Source organism: Eubalaena glacialis, chromosome 1, assembly GCF_028564815.1.
Source record: "Eubalaena glacialis isolate mEubGla1 chromosome 1, mEubGla1.1.hap2.+ XY, whole genome shotgun sequence".
Classification (NCBI taxonomy): Eukaryota; Metazoa; Chordata; class Mammalia; order Artiodactyla; family Balaenidae; genus Eubalaena; species Eubalaena glacialis.
In genome coordinates, this window is record NC_083716.1 from 153,910,445 (window position 1) to 153,929,187 (window position 18,743).

At 38.7% G+C, this 18,743-nt stretch overlaps 1 protein-coding gene across 18 annotated transcripts in view; it reads right to left on the minus strand.

Annotated features, from left to right (window-relative positions):
- GTDC1 (glycosyltransferase like domain containing 1) overlaps positions 1-18,743 on the minus strand; it is a 533,399-nt gene that overhangs the window by 272,980 nt on the left and 241,676 nt on the right. Inside the window, exon 1 of one of the 18 annotated variants that reach the window (XM_061183784.1) lies at positions 11,786-11,851. The exons of the other annotated variants lie outside the window; for them this stretch is intronic. The gene's annotated coding sequence lies outside the window, so the exon portion shown is untranslated. Of the gene's footprint in view, positions 1-11,785; positions 11,852-18,743 lie in introns of those variants that run through there. 18 annotated transcript variants of the gene reach the window in all.

An 18,743-nucleotide genomic window follows, 5' to 3' on the forward strand; every position in this document is an offset into this window, starting at 1 on the left:
TTCATGATGTTAATAAATTCTAAATCACCTCTTCCTGTATTTCATTCAAAATTTCATCTACCTACTTTCTCCTGTATAAAAATCCAAGTAGATAGAATACCACACATTGCTAATAATGTACCAATCTCACCTATGTTTTAAATTGAGACTCATCCACCTGGAGCAGCCTTTTCAAAGATGCAGGCTCCTAAAGTGTTAATGCTCTTCTCTCCTTGGGAGTGGTTTCAGGCTTGGTGCCCTTTGTGGCTTCTCATATCCCAGACTTGGAAAATATGAGCCACAATACAGAGAAAGGTAAGAAGTCCAGCAGAGCCCCTTAGTGATAAATGAGTTTGCATCATCTGTCATTAGAACTTCCTGCCAACTGGGTCATTCCCTATTAAATTACCACTTGTCAATGTTTAAAATACTGATTGATAAATGTGCCCAAACTGATAACACAACAGCTTTTATTTTCTAATAATCCTAGTTACCACAGCCTGCTTATCAAGGCGCAGATATTATATATTTTTTCAAAGTACTTTACCAAAAGACAATTTAGTCTAATACAATGCTAACAGGTAAAAATGCCTGGCCCCCTATGTGTTACATACTGGTTCCGCTTGCCAAAATAAACTGACTGACGATTTAGTGATATGAGGAGCTCCAAGTTTCACATTTCATCAAATGTTAGTAATCTGTTTTATCAATATAAACTGCATTTTAATGAAAAAATTCTTTTCTTCAGGACACTTCACTTTCAATGCCCTCGAGTATAATAATTCGTTCATGCTGTAGAACGAGAATGTTTTACAAGACCTTAACTCTTAAGAGAAATTTCTCTGTAAATACAAAATGCGAGTTTTATGGGAATGCATTGTATGCACATGAATAGCACCCAACACTACAAAACACAAAAATAAAAAACCTGGTTGCACTTAGATTCCAGCTTAAATATCCTTCTAAGACACTGCATAACCAACATGCTACTAGAACAAAGCTTAATTGAGCAGCTAGGTGATAGGTAAATGAAATGGGATTCATATCCCTGAGGTATCTGAATGAAAATACGTCAGAACATACTGCAGACATGTGTTAAGGCAGAACCAGTCATCAGGACTTAAAGCAGTTTTAACAATCTGAAAATTCTATCATGCTTGCTTCCTTCTTAGTGATTCAAAGTGAAAATGCTTTGGCTAAATTTAAGCAAGGCTTAAAATAGTACAAAGTCGCACACAAATTTATATGGCAGTTGGCCAATTTCTAATGTCTATAAAACCAATCAGGATCCCCCTTTCCCACCAGGGTTACTTCCCCAAAAGTTACCATTAGCATCATTTTGTTTCTCCATCTTTCACACTTCCTACTAAACACAGGCCAAGGCCAGTTTGTCAACTGGAAGAGTGAGATGATACATCAGGCCATCACTCTCTGGTTTCACACATCTCACTATGTTCTGATCACCTACCACTCTTCTGCTTTTTCTTACCACTTTTTTGGTCTACTCCATTCAAAATGCCCAGTGGCAATGTCACTGGGAAGAAATGATGAAAACAAAGAAACACAGTACCAATAATTTCTCACCTGTGCCATTCCTTTTTGTGGCATTTTTGTATCTTGTCTTCTCTATCATCTAAGGGTCATAACTGAGAGGCCATGATGTCTTTCACTGGGATTTGTGTGGTGCTAGATTGCATGGTCAGAGTTGAGTAAAAGTTTGACAATAAATACAAGCCAGTGGTATTCAGAGAGGCATTTCACCGGAGATGGCAGGGCAAACTGCTCCAGGACAGGGCCACAGAAACCAGGAACTGTGGTAACTCACAGGCAAGGAAATACAAAGTGTTATCCTGCAAATCTGTTATTTATAGGTGTTACCACCAAGCAGTGGAGAGTAGAAATCTCCAAGAGAAATGGTCCAGGACAGTGTGTAATAAGGTGTATGAGTAGCAAGTCAAATGAGTAAGACCTATCCATGTAAAACACAGCTTCCTTTACATAAATGTGTATCACGTAATGTCCCACAGTGTCACCAGTTTCTGCCAGGTGTTTTGTCTTCCAGTAAATGTTTTAAAAATAGTAAATACTGTATTTACATATGTATGTATTAGGAAACCTTAACCTAGCAAGTGAAGCAAACTCTGAGTTGCCAGAGTACAGTTTCCACATGAAATTTTACATCTGTTTATGTGTATGTGTGTTACATATGTGTGTATATAACTAGTGACAATCTAGAAAACATGAAGAAACAAACCAGGAAGAAAACCAATTTTTAATCACCCTAATCCCACCATTCAAATAAAGCCACAGGTAATGTTTTGGTGTATACCCTTCTAAACATATTTCTCCATTTTTATATAGATCTGCAACCTGTACCCATGTTAAAATGTGGAGCATGTACATGGAGTAACAGACTACATACACAGAACTTCCATACGCAATGCCTTCAAGAACCAGTGGATTTTCATGGCTTATCTCTAAGAAAGGGGTTCAAGAGAGCTAAAACTGAATTTTTTCTATTGTTCCACCCACCTCTGCAAAAACAAACAAATAAAAAAAGAGGGTATAGAGAAACATAAACATATAATTATCCTCTCAGGTAACCTGGCTCTGATTTTTTTGTATCATCATAATACCATACTTCTTGTTCACTGCTTCAGGATTTATAAAGCCCTTTCATATAAATTGTAATCCCATGACGCTAGTAGGGAAAAATTATTGTTCCCATTTTGCAGGTGAGAAAATTAAGCCCAAGGTCCTGTAGCTGAGAGCAGCGGGTTAGAACAAGAGTCTAGATCTTATGAGAAATGCAGGGTTCCTTTCAAAGTCCATTCTCAAATGTCCATGCTCTTGAAGGTTGTTTTCTGTGTTCATCTGGGGACTATCGGCACACCCTAGAAGAGTTTTCAGTCTCCCGTGAAGCAGTAAGTGGATATGAAAAAAGTGAAGCCTGGTAAACACCGGCCTCTCTGGGCTTAAAATTAGTTCTCACAGAGAGCCCCTTCCACTCCACCTGACACTCAGGAATAAAGGCCCATTCCCTCTCTCCGTCCCTTCAGTCAGTAATGCCTACCCATCCTGATTCCCCAGCACTGGGGAGTGTTCTTCACCTACACTGTCCCCACGCTGGCAGTAGGCAGCATTTTCCACTGTCATTGAATCAGCCAGCCCCTCATCCACAAAGCCCATATCCTCTCCTCTCTTCAACTCGCACCCTCCCAGAAACACCAAGTGAAATCAGCAATGCCGCCTTTTCCCTCTTCCAGTGTCTGAATCTTTCAACTCTAGCCATTCTACTTTTCTTCAACTTGATCCCCATTTTCTTATTTCTTAATTTCCATATTCATCCCATGCATCTTTCCTAGGAAGATAGTTATGACTATGAAAATTTGCGGTCTCTGTAATTAACACATGATACATAATTTTTAAGCACATAAGACTTCTAAAAGTAATAAGTTAATCAATTAAACCATTAGAGAGTATAAAAAATCTTAAAGTTCAAGTAATAAATATTGTAATTCTATTTGGCTAGTGTCTTGTTCCCATTATGATAAATAACTCACTGGGGTTTTTAAATAGGTCACTGTGAGGTTAGCTTCTATTTGACAAGTTGATAAGAGTGTGTTTTCTGTGTAAAAGTTAGTGAGTTTTAAAATGTCAATTTTCTATGCATATACATCAAATGCTAGTACATACATAATTTAAAGAATTTTAAAGTATTCAAGATTGATCTAAGACCTATACTGCACTAATATTTTAAAAACAACATTTGTCTCCTAACAATCTGGTATGTTATATGACTTGAAATGTGTTACTGTCCTTCAACATTCATATCAGCTGCAAGTGTTTTCAACTATTATTTTATTTTCTCATTTGTCTTCAAGTCTGCAGCATGCTGCAAAAATGCCATGGCATCTGAAAACTGTTACAGTAAGCAACCACTATATCAATCAGTTCTCTTATGAGTTCCATTTTACAATTCAACTACAAACTGTTGAATGCAAAGATTTATCTATGTTCAAGAAAACTTAATATTTCTCTGGTTATTACCAAGATAAAGAACTGGAAATATTTTAAAAACACAGGACATGTCTTACAGCAGTTCTGGCTGCATATGAACATTCATAGAAATACAAATATCAATTTTTTGAGTTTGTCAAAACAATGATGTATAATGTTGCATTTGCATTAGCCATAAAAATGTGGGTCACGAAAACTCCTGGATAGCAAGGCTTAACAATTTTGGATCCCCAGAACCTTCTTGGGACCCAGACACATAGTAGGTCCAAATAAATGTTTCACAGATTAATTCTTGAAATTATGTACTAGACAAGAATCTGAATGTTTAAATAAGGGCCAGTAAAGTCTGGGCAAAAGAAGTGGACAAACGATAATAACTATGTCCTCAGGAAGTGTCATTTGTAGGATTAATTCCAAGAGTTCATTATTTACATAACTGGACAAAAATTTCATTATTTACATAACTGGATAAAAATTATGGTGAAAGGGTATTGAAAAGGCAGCAAGGAATTCAGAATTGCACCAATCATGTGCAGCTTCGTGCTGAACCCTGGGACAGGGGCCTCCTAAGCCCTAACTGTGAGGCATTATTGCCTTTCTGAAAAAGCAATTTCTACCATGGCTCAGGGCATTCCCTCAGATGAAGATGCCCTCTCGCTCCTTAAGGCAGAAGAACTCTTGCCCATCCTCCAAGACACAGCTCCAATGTCACCCTCTCTGCAACCCCTGCCCTAACTCTGGTTCTCATTGGCCCTCACACAGACTGCACCCATTACAGGGGATAATGATGAGGAAAGCAATACAGCCAAGTGGGAAAACAGGAACATTCTCAAATCCTAGGGCTTGAGCTGGAGGCCAGCCTCACCACTGACTGCCTATGGGACCTTTGACAAGTTACAGATTTACGCTCTGGTTTCCCTCTCTGTCAACTAAAACAATAAGAGTGCTCGCTTTTAAGGAACAAGAGAAATCATGACTGTCAAACTGAAGACTAGCTAAACATACATGCTCTTGCTATTAATTCTCTCCTTCTGTTTCTTCTCCTTCACTAAAACCTGAGCCTCTAGACTATAAGCACCCTATATCTGTTTCCTCATATTTAAAAAAAAAGCAACAGTTAATAATCCCTTCTCTAGAGATTACAGAGTGTTATTTAAAATATAAAATTGGGGTCTTCCCTGGTGGCGCAGTGGTTGAGAATCCGCCTGCCAATGCAGGGGACACGGGTTCGAGCCCTGGTCGGGGAAGATCCCACATGCCGTGGAGCAACTGGGCCAGTGCGCCACAACTACTGAGCCTGTGCTCTAGAGCCCGTGCTGGCAACAAGAGAAGCCACCGCAATGAGAAGCCCACGCACTGCAACAAAGAGTAGCCCCCACTCGCCGCAACTAGAGAAAGCCCGCGCACAGCAACGAACAACCAAGGCAGCCAAAAATAAATAAAATAAATAAATTTTAAAACTATATATATATATAAAATTAATTCACAAATTACAATGGCATTAAATAGTTTTAAATATTACACCAATGAAAAGTGACAAAGTGATTGCTATTATATGTCATTAGGATATTAGGTAGCAGATAGCTAAGGGTTGAAAAAGCATATGATAAATCTCCAAAGTTTTTATAAAAGAATGCAAAAGAAAAAACTACGACTCATGTTATATAGTAAAGTTCTGTTGGGGATGCAATCTGAATTTCCTCTAGTACAGATGACCAAAAGCTGTGAAAAATATCTTAGGAAAAGCTCAGTTTTGTTACATTTCCAACTTCATTTGCATGTCACCTTTTCTACCTTCTACCTTTTCTATCTCACTCCCTGAGCCTTCTACATAGCACCGTCATGCTACCCTCCAGGCAGGTACTTAAAGCCTAAGGTGCCTCACCCAAGTCCAGCTGTCCCAATATCTGTATGACCTCTCACCTAAAACTCCTCCACCTTCTGGGTTTCTGGGAAAAAAATACATGACTTTGGGGACATCAAAGCTGTAGTTTTAGATCTCAGTGTTAATTGCTTATCTACAAAATGGAAGGAAGTTTAGCTAGAAAATTTCTAATCTCCATCCTACTTTAAAAAAATATTCAAGGATGTCCACTCTCACCACTATTATTCAACATAGTTTTGGAAGTCCTAGCCATGGCAATCAGAGAAGAAAAAGAAATAAAAGGAATACAAATTGGAAAAGAAGAAGTAAAGCTGTCACTGTTTCCAGATGACATGATACTATACATTGAAAATCCTAAAGATGCCACCAGAAAACTAACAGAGCTAATCAATGAATTTGGTAAAGTTGCAGGATGCAAAATTAATACACAGAAATCTCTTGCATTCCTATACACTAACAACGAAAGATCAGAAAGAGAAATTAAGGAAACAATCCCATTCACCATTGCAACAAAAAAAATAAAATACCTAGGAATAAACCTACCTAAGGAGGTAAAAGACCTGTACTCAGAAAACTATAAGACACTGATGAAAGTAATCAAAGATGACACAAACAGAGGGAGAGCTTTACCATGCTCTTGGATTGGAAGAATCAATATTGTGAAAATGACTATACTGCAATCTACAGATTCAATGCAATCCCTATCAAATTACCAATGACATTTTTCACAGAATTAGAACAAAAAATTTTACAATTTATTTGGAAACAAAAAAGACCCCGAAGAGCCAAAGCAATCTTGAGAAAGAAAAACAGAGCTGGAGGAATCAGGCTCCCTGACTTCAGACTGTACTACAAAGCTACAGTAATCAAGATAGTGTGGTACTGGCACAAAAACAGAAATATACATCAATGGAACAGGATAGAAAGCCCAGAGATAAACTCAGGCACCTACGGTCACCTAATCTATGACAAAGGAGGCAAGGATATAGAATGGAGAAACGACACCCTCTTCAATAAGTGGTGCTGGGAAAACTGGACAGCGACATGTAAAAGAATGAAATTAGAACATTCCCTAATACCATACACAAAAATAAACATAAATGTGAGACCGGACACTATAAAACTCTTTGAGGAAAACATAGGAAGAACACTCTGACATAAATCACAGGAAGATCCTTTTTGACTCACCTCCTAGAGTAATGAAAATAAAAACAAAAATAAACAAATGGGACCTAATTCAACTTAAAAGCTTTTGCACAGCAAAGAAAACCATAAAGAGGACGAAAATACAACCCTCAGAATGGGAGAAAATATTTGCAAATGAAGCAACTGACAAAGGGTTAATCTCCAAAATACACAAACAGCTCATGCAGCTCAATATCCAAAAAACACACAACCCAATCAAAATATGGGCGGAAGATCTAAATAGACATTTCTCCAAAAAAGATATACAGATGGCCAAGAGGCACATGAAAAGCTGCTCAACATCACTAATTATTAGAGAAATGCAGATCAAAGCTACAATGAGGTATCACCTCACACTAGTCAGAATGGCCATCATCAAGGGGTCTACAGACAGTGGATGATGGAGAGGGTGTGGAGAAGGGGAAACCCTCTTGCACTGTTGGTGGGAATGTAAATTGATACAGCCACTATGGAGGACAGTATGGAGGTTCCTTAAAAAACTAAAAATAGAACTACCATACGATACAACAATCCCACTACTGGGCATATACCCTGAGAAAACCATAATTCAAAAAGAGTCATGTACCACAATGTTCATTGCACCTCTGTTTACAATAGCCAGGACATGGAAGCAACCTAAGTGTTGATCGACAGATGAATGGATAAAGAAGATGTGGCATATATATACAATGGAATATTACTCAGCCATAAAAAGAAACAAAATTGAGTTATTTTTAGTGAGGTGGATGGACCTAGAGTCTGTCATACAGAGTGAAGTAAGTCAGAAAGAGAAAAACAAATACTGTATGCTAACACATATATATGGTATCTAAAAAAAAAAATGGTTATGAAGAACCTAGGGGCAGGATGGGAATAAAGACGCAGACCTACTAGAGAATGGACTTGAGGGCACAGGGAGGCAGAAGGGTAAGATGGGACAAAGTGAGAGAACGGCATGGACATATATACACTACCAAATGTAAAATCGAGAGCTAGTGGGAAGGAGCCACATAGCACAGGGAGATCAGCTCGGTGCTTTGTGACCACCTAGAGGGGTGGGATAGAGAGGGTGGGAGGGAGGGAGACACAAGAGGGAAGAGATATGGGGATATATGCATATGTATAGCTGATTCACTTTGTTATACAGCAGAAACTAACATAACATTGTAAAGCAATTATACTCCAATAAAGATGTTAAAAACAAAAACAAAAAAACCCCTAAAAATAGAACTACCATATGACCCAGCAATCCCACTACTGGGCATATACCATGAGAAAACCATTAATTCAAAAAGACACATGCACCCCAGTGTTCACTGCAGCACTATTTACAATAGCCAGGACATGGAAGCAACCCAAATGTTCATCAACACATGAATGGATAAAGAAGATGTGGTACATATATACAATGGAATATTACTCTGCCATAAAAAGGAACAAAATTGGGTCATTTGTAGAGACGTGGATGGACCTAGAGTTTGTCATACAGAGTGAAGTAAGTCAGGAAGAGAAAAACAAATATCGTATATTAATGCATATATGTGGAATCTAGAAAAATGGTACAGATGAACCTATTTGCAGGGCAGGAACAGAGACACAGATGTAGAGAACGGACGTGTTGACACGGGGTGGGGGTGGTGGTGGGATGAATTGGGAGACTGGGATGGACATATATACACGACCATGTGTAAAACAGATAGCTAGTGAGAACCTGCGGTATAGTGCAGGGAGCTCAGCTCAGTGCTCTGTGGTGACCTAGATGGGTGGAATAGGGGGAAGGGGAGGGAGGTCCACAAGGGAGGGGATATGTGTCCATATATATATATATATATATATATATATACGTATAGCTGATTCACTTCATTGTACAGCAGACGCTAACACAACATTGTAAAGCAACTATACTCCAATTAAAAAAAAATATTCAATAAGCACATCTCAATAAGTTATCCAGAAGAAAATCATTTTGACCAAATTCACACTAAATTATAAATAAAACTATACTATGGACATCTGCTTTTAAGTAGAATCTTTATGGACACATAAAGCTCTGATGAAAGCTATAGAGCTTCTTAAAAAACACACACATGTGCACATTCCCACAAAACTGTATTTATAATTTCAACAACCTCCAACTCTAAACAGGGATTCCAGTAAGAACTACTTCTCTCCTTGGTGCTAGAACTTCAGGAAGTATTGGGGAGATGTTCAAAGAAAAGTTGGGATCTTCCCAAGCTACCTCTTAAATCCTACCATCCCAAGAGCTGCCTGAACCACAAAAACACACGACTGGCTCTACCTTTTATTATTATTGTAGAGTTTCATCAGGATTACAGGCAGGTCTTTGTTATGTCTAACCAATTTGCTTTTTCCACATTTTCCTATCCTACTTCACCCTCTTTCAAAGGGTCAGTAACAGGGTCAGCATCTTAGTAATAATGATAGTCCCTATACTTAAATATAACCCTCTAAGGCCATATTTTCCTTTTTGTCCCCAATGGTTTAGAGGGAACAGCTAAGACTCAGTGTTAGCTGTCTTTACCCTCTGGTCAAAGATACCAGTATTGCAATAGGAACAAAAAGTATGGAGAAGGACGGCATTGTGAAAGGAACACTATTAAATAACTGCAAAAGAATTCCTCTTGGAATACAGACTCTGCTCAATAAGACCTAAGACCATTTTAACAAAAGACATTTATCGCGAAATGTCTATGAAACCTTGTAAGGAAATATTTGCGGAGCTGTGCCAGCATTATAATTTCAGTGATAAATGATCTAAACCCTAAAGTTCTTCTTTCCATCTACCTTGGGGTGTTTTAAAGTACCCGTGGCAAAGTGGCCTGACATTTATTTCCATGATTGTCGAAGTCCCTTTTTGATACCCTTTCCCCTTCATTTTCTCCTTAAAAAAAAAAAAAAAAAAAAGACGAAGAAAAGAAAAAGTTGTTTGGTATTCCCAATTAAATTTATGAAGAAAGCCCACCAGGTAAAAACTATCACAACATTTGAAGAGAATTACTCCCTAAAAAGATGTTTATACAATGTTGAGAAATAAATGGGTTTGTAAAAATAGAGATGATTCTTTTTTTAATTATAATAAAAATGAACATAGCGGAGAAAACAAAGAGTCTAGGATGAAAATTAATGGCACTATTGTTTAAAATAAGAGAACAGAAATAGATTCCACGTTAACCAGGTTTCTTTAAGCTCCTAATTCCATTTAGCTTGGAAAGACAAGGAGAAAGAGAAGATAAAGCTACACATTTAAAACTGACAAAGGGCAGTACTTCTATGCAATTTATAATTAATCTGTGGGACCGTGTGTCAGTAGAATTTATTGAGAAAAATAGTTTAGTGCTATTTTATAAGGGTAAGACATTAGAAGAAAAAGTATTGCAATTGAAGTTACACTAGCTAAGAAAATATTATAAAAGCTATTAATCATCGAGATTCAGGTCACAAGTTGGCTAGCAGCTGGATTCAAGGAAAAAAAAAAAAAAAACTGTGCAAGTGGCCAGGTGAATTGTGGGTGTTTTATATCTTCCTGTAGGTATTTCACTTAAGTCACTGCTAAAGAAAAGAACACTAGATGAAATTCTATTTCAGCCTATATTTTATTTATTATGATCTATCTGGTCACCCCTAAAATATCAATAACCATTCTACTATCACCCTCCAAAAACCTCTCCTGTTTTAGGAGAAGGAACATTTTCCTCCATGCTATTACCTATATGTGTACAAAATGTAAATGCTTTACAAAGTAGTCATGCATTTTACCAGTGGTTCTCAACTTAGAAAGCTTCAAACTGTACTGATACGTAGTTCTATACTCAGAAATTCAGACTGAGGTGAGGTGCTGCCTGGCATAAGGATTTTTTTAGTTTCACAGGATTCTAATATGCAGTACCACAACATTTAAATAGTGAGTGTAAAAGGCAATAGGACTGCCTCAAAATACCCAAAATGATGGCGTGCACGCACACACACACACACCCCTCTTTTGGCTAATATTCTCTAAAAGGAAGACAAATTATAACTTGCATAATAAATGATTTATCTTTCCTTTTAAACACCATATAAATCATTAGATTACTTCTCACTTTTTAAAAATCTTAAAATCAAATATCTGTAAAGATTTAAAAACCATATAAGTAGATTTTGACACATTATCATTACAGCCTAATTACAAAGCCATGGAAAAAGATCCGTTTCCTGGAAAACATGACCAGCTATTATCTATATGTCCTCCTCAACTTTCTCAAATATATTATCATATTGTTCTTAGAATGATATCATATTTTTTTAACATCTTAATTGGAGTAAAATTGCTTTATGATGGTGTGTTACTTTCTGCTTTATCACAAAGTGAATCAGCTATACATATACATATATCCCCATATCTCCTCCTCCTGTGTCTCCCTCCCATCCTCCCTATCCCACCCCTCTAGGTGGTCACAAAGCACAGAGCTGATTTCCCTATGCTATGAGGCTGCTTCCCACTAGCTATTTTACATTTGGTAGTGTATATATGTCAATGCCACTCTCTCATTTCGTCCCAGCTTACCCTCCCCCTCTCCATGTCCTCAAGTCCATTCTCTACATCTGCATCTTTATCCCTGTCCTGCCCCTAGCTTCTTCAGAGCCATTGTTTTTTTTTTTTAAGACTCCATATATATGTGTTAGCATATGGTATTTGTTTTTCTCTTTCTGACTTACTTCACTCTGTATGACAGTCTCTAGGTCCATCCACCTCATTACAAATAACTCAATTTCGTTTCTTCTTATGGCTGAGTAATATTCCATTGTATATATGTGCCACATCTTCTTTATCCATTCATCTGTCGATGGACACTTAGGTTGCATCCATGTCCTGGCTATTGGAAACAGAGGTGCAATCAACATTGTGGTACATGACTCTTTGTGAATTATGGTTTTCTCAGGGTATATGCCCAGTAGTGGGATTGCTGGGTCGTATGGTAGTTCCATTTCTAGTTTCCTAAGGAACCTCCATACTGTTCTCCATAGTGGCTGTATCAATTTACATTCCCACCAACAGTGCAAGAGGGTTTCCCCTTCTCCACACCCTCTCCATCATCCACTGTCTGTAGACCCCTTGATGATGGCCACTCTGACCGTCGTGAGGTGACACCTCATCATAGTTTTGATTTGCATTTCTCTAACAATCAGCGATGTTGAGCAACCATTCATGTGCTTTTTGCCAATCTGTATATCTTCTTTGGAGAAATGTCTATTTAGGTCTTCTGCCCATTTTTGGATTGGGTTGTTTGTCTCTTTGATATTGAGCTGCATGAAGTGCTTGTAAATTTTGGAGATTAATCCTTTGTCAATTGCCTCATTTGCAAATACTTTCTCCCATTCTGAGGGTTGTCTTTTCATCTTGTTTATGGTTTCCTTTGCTGTGCAAAAGCTTTTAAGTTTCATTAGGTCCCATTTGTTTATTTTTGCTTTTATTTCCATTTCTCTAAGAGGTCGGTAAAAAGGATCTTGCTGTGATTTATGTCATATAGTGTTCTGTCTATGCTTTCCTCTAAGAGTTCTATAGTATCTGGCCTTACATTTAGGTCTTTAATCCATTTTGAGTTGATTTTTGTGTATGGTGTTAGGGAGTGTTCTAATTTCATTCCTTTACATGTAGCTGTCCAGTTTTCCCAGCACCACTTATTGAAGAGGCCGTCTTTTCTCCATTGTATATTCTTGCCTCCTTTAACAAAAATAAGGTGACTATATGTGCATGGGTTTATCTCTGGGCTTTCTATCCTGTTCCATTGATCTATATTGCTGTTTTTGTGCCAGTACCATACTGTCTTGATTACTGTAGCTTTGTCATACAGTCTGAAGTCAGGGAGCCTGATTCCTCCAGCTTCGTTTTTCTTTCTCAAGATTGCTTTGGCAATCCGGGGTCTTTTGTGTTTCCATACAAATTGTGAAATTTTTTGTTCAAGTTCTGTAATAAATGCCATTGGTATCTTGACAGGGATTGCACTGAATCTGTAGATTGCTTAGGGTAGTATAGCCATTTTCACAATGTTGATTCTTCCAGTCCAAGAAAATGGTATACCTTTCCATCTGTTTGTATCATCTTTAATTTCTTTCATCAGTGTCTTATACTTTTCTGCATACAGATCTTTTGTCTCCCTTGCTAGGTTTATTCCTAGGTATTTTATTCTTTTTGTTGCAATGGTAAATGGGAGTGTTTCCTTAATTTCTCTTTCAGATTTTTCATCATTAGTGTATAGGAATGCAAGAGATTTCTGTGCATTAATTTTGTATCCTGCTACTTTACCAAATTTATTGATTAGCTCTAGTAGTTTTCTGGTAGCTTCCTTAGGATTCTCTATGTATAGTATCATGTCATCTGCAAACAGTGACAACTTTACTTCTTCTTTTCTGATTTGGATTCCTTTTATTTCTTTTTCTTCTCTGATTGCTGTGGCTAAAACTTCCAAAACTATGTTGAATAATAGTGGTGAGACTGGACAACCTTGTCTCGTTCCTGATCTTAGAGGAAATGGTTTCAGTTTTTCACCATTAAGAACGATGTTGGCCGTGGGTTTGTCATATATGGCCTTTATTATGTTGAGGTAAGTTCCCTCTATGCCTACTTCTTGGAGGGTTTTTATCATAAATGGGTGTGAATTTTGTCAAAAGCTTTTTCTGCATCTATTGAGATGATCATATGGTTTTTCTCCTTCAGTTTGTTAATATGCTGTATCACATTAATTGATTTGCATATATTGAAGAATCCTTGCATTCCTGGGATAAACCCCACTTGATCATGGTGTATGATCCTTTTAATGTGCTGCTGGATTCTGTTTGCTAGTACTTTGTTGAGGATTTTTGCATCTATGTTCATCAGTGATATTGGCATGTAGTTTTCTTTCTTCGTGACATCTTTGTCTGGTTTTGGTATCAGGGTGATGGTGGCCTTGTAGAATGAGTTTGGGAGTGTTCCTCTCTCTGCTATATTTTGGAAGAGTTTGAGAAGGATAGGTGTTAGCTCTTCTCTAAATGTTTGATACCATTTGCCTGTGAAGCCATCTGGTCCTGGGCTTCTGTTTGTTGGAAGATTTTTAATCACATTTTCAATTTCAGTGCTTGTGATTGGTCTGTTTATATTTTCTATTTCTTCCCGGTTCAGTCTCGGAAGGTTGTGCTTTTCTATGAATTTGTCCATTTTTTCCAGGTTGTCCATTTTATTGCCATATAGTTGCTTATAGTAATCTCTCATGATTCTTTGTATTTCTGCAGTGTCAGTTGTTACTTCTCCTTTTTCATTTCTAATTCTATTGATTTGAGTCTTCTCCCTTTTTTTCTTGATGAGTCTGGCTAATGGTTTATCAATTTTGTTTCTCTTCTCAAAGAACCTGCTTTTAGTTTTATTGCTCTTTGCTATTGTTCCCTTCATTTCTTTATCATTTATTTCTGATCTAATATTTATGATTTCTTTCCTTCTGCTAACTTTGGGGTTTTGTTCTTCTTTAGCTGTAAGTTTAGGTTGTTTATTTGAGATATTTCTTCTTTCTTGAAGTAGGACTGTATTGCTATAAACTTCCCTCTTAGAACTGCTTTTGCTGCATCCCATAGGTTTTGGGTCGTCATGTTTTCATTGTCATTTGTTTCTAGGTATCTTTTCATTTCCTCTTTGATTTCTTCCGGGATCTCTTGGTTATTTAATAGTGTATTGTTTAGCCTCCATGTGTTTGTATTTTTTACAGATTTTTTTCCTGTAATTGATATCTAGTCTCATAGCGTTGTGGTTGGAAAAGATACTTGATACAATTTCAATTTTCTTAAATTTACCAAGGCTTGATTTGTGACCCAAGCAAGATATGATCTATCCTGGAGAATGTTCCATGAGCACTTGAGAAGAAAGTGTATTCTGTTCTTTTTGGATGGAATGTCCTATAAATATGAATTAAGCCCATCTTGTTTAATGTATCATTTAAAGCTTCTGTTTCCTTATTTATTTTGATTTTGGATGATCTGTCCATTGGTGAAAGTGGGGTGTTAAAGTCCCCTACTATGATTGTGTTACTGTTGATTTCCCCTTTTATGGCTGTTAGCATTTGCCTTATATATTGAGGTGCTCCTGTATTGGGTGCATAAATATTTACAATTGTTATATCTTCTTCTTGGATTGATCCCTTGCTCATTATGTAGTGTCCTTCTTTGCCTCTTGTAATAGTCTTTATTTTAAAGTCGATTTTGTCTGATATGAGAATTGCTACTCCAGCTTTCTTTTGATTTCCATTTGCATGGAATATCTTTTTCCATCCCCTCACTTTCAGTCTGTATGTGTCCCTAGGTCTGAAGCGGATCTCTTGTAGACAGCATATATATGGGTCTTGTTTTTGTATCCATTCAGCCAGTCTATGTCTTTGGGTTGGAGCATTTAATCCATTTACATTTAAGGTAATTATCGATATGTATGGTCCTATTACCATTTTCTTGTTTTGGGTTTGTTATTGTAGGTCTTTTCCTTCTCTTGTGTTTCCTGCCTGGAGAAGTTCCTTTAGCATTTGTTGTAAGGCTGGTTTGGTGGTGGTGAATTGTCTTAGCTTTTGCTTGTCTGTAAAGGTTTTAATTTCTCCATCAAATCTGAATGAGGTCCTTGCTGGGTAGAGTAATCTTGGTTTCAGGATTTTCCCTTTCATCACTTTAAATATGTCCTGCCACTCCCTTCTGGCTTGTAGAGTTTCTGCTGAAAGATCAGCTGTTAACGTTATGGGGATTCCCTTGTATGTTATTTGTTGTTTTTCCCTTGTTGCTTTTAATATTTTTTCTTTGTGTTTAATTTTTGATAGTTTGATTAATATGTGTCTTGGCGTGTTTCTCCTTGGATTTATCCTGTATGGGACTCTCTGTGCTTCCTGGACTTGATCGAATATTTCCTTTCCCATATTAGGGAAGTTTTCAACTATAATCACTTGAAATATTTTCTCAGTCCTTTTCTTCTTCTGGGACCCCTATAATTCGAATGTTCATGCATTTAATGTTTTCCCAGAGGTCTCTGAGACTGTCCTCATTTCTTTTCATTCTTTTTTCTTTAACCTGCTCTGCAGTAGTTATTTCCACTATTTTATCTTCCAGGTCACTTATCCATTCTTCTGCCTCAGTTATTCTGATATTGATTTCTTCTAGAGAATTTTTAATTTCATGTATTGTGTTGTTCATCATTGTTTGTTTGCTCTTTAGTTCTTCTAGGTCCTTTTTAAACATTTCTTGTATTTTCTCCATTCTATTTCCAAGATTTTGGATCATCTTGACTATCATTACTCTGAATTCTTTTTCAGGTAGACTGCCTATTTCCTCTTCATTTGTTTGGTCTGGTGGGTTTTTACCTTGCTCCTTCATCTGCTGTGTGTTTGTCTGTCTTCTCATTTTGCTTAACTTACTGTGTTTGGGGTCTCATTTTCGCAGGCTGCAGGTTCATAGTTCCCGTTGTTTTTGGTGTCTGCCCCCAGTACCTAAGGTTGGTTCAGTGGGTTGTGTAGGCTTCCTGGTGGAGCGGACTGGTGCCTGTGTTCTGGTGGATGAGGCTGGATCTTGTATTTGTGGTTGGCAGGACCATGTCAGGTGGTGTGTTTTGGGGTGTCAGTGACCTTATTATGATTTTAGGCAGCCTCTCTGCTAATGGGTGGTGTTGTGTTCCTGTCTTGCTAGCTGTTTGGCATAGGGTGTCCAGCACAGTGGCTTGCTGTTCATTGACTGGAGCTGGGTTTTAGCGTTGAAATGAAGATCTCTGGGAGATCTTTCACCGTTTGGTATTATGTGGGGCCGGGAGGTCTCTGGTGGAGCAGTGTCCTGAACTCGGCTCTCCCACCTCAGAGGCACAGGCCTGACACCCGGCTGGAGCATGAAGACCCTGTTAGCCACATGGCTCAGAAGAAAAGGGAGAAAAAAAAGAAAGAAAGAAAGAGAGAGAGAGAGGGAGAGGGAGGGAGGGAGGGAGGGAGGAAGGAAGGAAGGGTAAATAAAATAAAATAAAATAATTGAAATTAAAAGAATTATTAAAAGTAAAAAAAAATAAAAAGAAACAAAGAAGAGAGCAACCAAGCTAAAAAAACAAATCCACCAATAATAACAAGCACTAAGAGCTATACTAAAAAGAAAAAGAAAAAGAAAAAAAGCACGGACAGAACCCTAGGATAAATGCTAAAATCAAAGCTATACAGACAAAATCACACAAAGCAGCATACAAATACAAACTCCCAAAAAGAGAAAAAGGAAAAAAAAATATATATATCTATATATTAAAAAAAAGAGAGCAACGAAATCAATAAACAAATCTACCAATGATGATAAACTTACTAAACTAAGATAAACATAAAACCAGAAACAAATTAGATGCAGAAAGCAAACCCCAAGTCTACAGTTGCTCCCAAAGTCCACCTCCTCAATTTGGGGTGATTCATTGTCTATTCAGTATTCCAGAGATGCAGGGTACATCAAGTTGATTGTGGAGATTTAATCGGCTGCTCCTGAGGCTTCTGGGAGAAATTTCCCTTTCTCTTCTTTGTTCACATAGCTCCCAGGGTTCAGCTTTGGATTTGGCCCCGCCTCTGCGTGTAGGTCGCCTGAGGGCGTCTGTTCTTTGCTCAGACAGGACAGGGTTAAAGAAGCAGCTGATTCGGGAGCCCTGGCTCACTCAGGCCAGGGGGAGGGAGGGGTATGGAATGCGGGGCGAGCCTGCGGTGGCAGAGGCCAGTGTGACGTAGCACCAGCCTGCGGTGCACCATGTGTTCTCCCCGGGAAGTTGTCCCTGGATCACGGGACCCTGGCAGTGGCGGCCTGCACAGGCTCCCAGGAGGGGAGGTGTGGATAATGAACTGTGCTTGCATGCAGGCTTCTTGGTGGTGGCAGCCGCAGCCTTAGCATCTCATGCCCGTCTCTGGGGTCCGCTCTGATAGCCGTGGCTCGTGCCCGTCTCTTGAGCTCGTTTAGGCAGTGCTCTGAATCCCCTCTCCTCACACACCCCTTAACAATAGTCTCTTGCCTCTTAGGCAGTTCCAGACTTTTTTCCGGGACTCCCTCCCGGCTAGCTGTGGTCCACTAGCCCCCTTCAGGCTGTGTTAACACAGCCAACCCCAGTCTTCTCCCTGGGATCCGACCTCCGAAGCCCGAGCCTCAGCTCCCAGCCCCCACCTGCACCGGCAGGTGAGCAGACAAGCCTCTCAGGCTGGTGAGTGCTGGTCGGCACCCATCCTCTGTGCAGGAATCCTCCGCTTTGCTCCCTGAACCCCCGTTGCTGTGCTCTCCTCTGTGGTTCTGAAGCTTCTCCCCCGCCACATGCCCCCCGTCTCCATCAGTGAAGGGGCTTCCTAGTGTGTGGAAACTTTTCCTCCTTCAAGGCTTCCTCCCAGAGGTGCAGGTCCCGTCCCTATTCTTTTGTCTCTGTTTTTTCTTTTTTCTTTTGCCCTAGCCAGGTACATGGGGAGTTTCCTGCCTTTTGGGAAGTCTGAGGTCTTCTCTCAGCGTTCAGTAGGTGTTCTGTAGGAGTTGTTCCACATGTAGATGTATTTCTGTTTGTGAGGAGGAAGGTGATCTCCACGTCTTACTCCTCCGCCACCTTGAAGGTCTCCAGAATGATATCATATTATTCTTAGATGACACTGTACCTCTATCATAAAGGTACAGTAATAGATAACAACCT